Source organism: Oryctolagus cuniculus, chromosome 7 (assembly GCF_964237555.1).
Source record: "Oryctolagus cuniculus chromosome 7, mOryCun1.1, whole genome shotgun sequence".
NCBI lineage: Eukaryota > Metazoa > Chordata > Mammalia > Lagomorpha > Leporidae > Oryctolagus > Oryctolagus cuniculus.
In genome coordinates, this window is record NC_091438.1 from 85955300 (window position 1) to 85957286 (window position 1987).

The following is a 1987-nucleotide window of genomic DNA, read 5'->3' on the forward strand; positions in this document are numbered from 1 at the left end:
TTCAGAACATGTGGCTTTTAAAAATGACATTGAATTAAAAAGGGAAAATGAACAAAAGGTTTCTCTGGCTGATGGCTAAGTGGAATGCTCCATTATCCAGAAGAGCTTGCTTCCCGCTTCCCCACTGACTGTGTCCCCTGGAAGCAGGCCCCACTCTTCCTACTCCTGCTCTACGGAGCTGCTAGCTCCCTGATACTTTCCAGGCGTTTCCTTGTTCCTCAGAGCACCGGTAATGAGAGACGGTGGAAAAGAGGAAAAGGGGGAAAGGACAAGAAGCGATTCTTTCGATGCGTGTATCTTTAACCTGTGGCTGATAAAATCCCCAACTTTTAGCCCATAATCCCGCCTCCCACCACAAAAACAAGGGAATGTCATTTTGTCTTTACACTTCCCTCCATGGGTCCCCGGTGCCTTCTTTCTCCTCCTACCTGAATCGTGTATGCCTTCTGCTCTCTTACCAGGTGGAGCTTGGATGTGGTGGCCCCACTGGGGTGACAAGTGCTAGGACGGGGATCAGAATGTCTCTGGAAGGAACCTGGATCCCTGGATGACTTTAGGGCAAAGCCTCCCTACAGACCTTACCTTTCACACTGTGCGTGTGAAGTGTGAGAAAGAGAGACTTCCAGGCCACCACGTGAATTCACTCTAATGTCATCAGCACAGTTATCTTCAAGAGAGAGGTTTGTACTAGCAGCTCCCTCGTAGCTTTCGCATATTAATGTATGTGAATCAGAGCCTGATTTTACCACTGTAAAGGCTTATAAAGGCCTTGAATCACAGCTTTGTTTATAGGCCCCGTCACTGGGAGCCGTGTGATGCATTTGCTACCCTGGGCCACAGCAGAAAAGATCATAATTTGGGGATTCAGCTCTTTTGGATTCAATTCCTGGCCCTGCACTTGACAGATTCTGACTTTGGGCCAATTGCTTGTGGTAGCTGGGTCTTGTTTCCTTGTCTATAAACTCCAGATAATATGAGGAGCTGTTTCACAACATGAGGTAATCCAGGGGAAGTTCTTGGCCACTCATAGATGTTTAATGTAGTTGTTTTTGTCATTGTTAGTGATGTACTTTGTCAAGAAATTAACACCAACTGTAAAACTGTATGGATACTTTTTATCCAAATTTCACTTTAAATATGAGTTTAAAGAATTAGTGGACAAAAAGCATCACAACAGGTTGAAATCACTTTGAAGAATGAAGTGAAGGGATATTTTGCCTTTATCTTGTTCTTCTTTGCAGGGAATCCTGGAGAACCATACTTGCTAGTCTCTTTCCAACTTGTTCTCACCAAGCAGCAGTGAGTCCAAGTCACGAATGAGACATGGCGTGCGAGGCATTTTAGAGGAGATATGAATTTTCCCTGATTTCTCTTTCCACGGAGCCACCGTCATCCTGGGTCCTGGAGGACCAGATAGAGCAGATCCACTGCCCACCTTTTACACCTAAGAACTCACAGTGGACATGTGGATGTGGACAGGAAATAAATCCTTGTTACTTTGATACTGAGTCCTTTTCTAATATACAGTGAGTAATGGCCAAGTCACCATAATATCCAGAATATACAAGCCTTTGAATTGCATCAAAACATCAGAATGTCCCCTACCTGCCTGCTGTGGCAGGTCTGGAAATTTCCATTACAAAATTCAGAATGATAGTAAACAACATTTCCTATGGTGTCCGTATGTTCTAAGTGTTTCAAATGTATAAATTTACATTTTATTTTATTTTATTTATTTGAAAGACACAGTTACAGAGAGAAAGGTTGAGACAGAGAGAGAATTATCCATCTGCTGGATAACTCCCCAAGTGGCCACAAGAGCTGGGGCTGGGCCAGGCTGAGCCCAGGAGCCAAAAAGCTGTCCTGATCTCAATATGTGAGTGCAGGGGCCAAAGTACTCAGACTATCTTCCACTGCTTTCCCAGGTGCATTAGCAAGGAGCTGGATCAGAAGCAGAGTAGCCAGGACTCAAACTGCACTCATGGGA

General features: G+C 44.5%; 1 long non-coding RNA gene across 1 annotated transcript; it reads left to right on the plus strand.

Moving 5' to 3' along the window:
- Window positions 1-461: 461 nt before the first annotated feature.
- On the plus strand, window positions 462-1502 carry LOC138850621 (uncharacterized). The gene is made up of 2 exons (XR_011390600.1): window positions 462-680; window positions 1242-1502. It is a non-coding gene; the product is annotated as an uncharacterized lncRNA (long non-coding RNA).
- The last annotated feature ends 485 nt before the right edge of the window (window positions 1503-1987 follow it).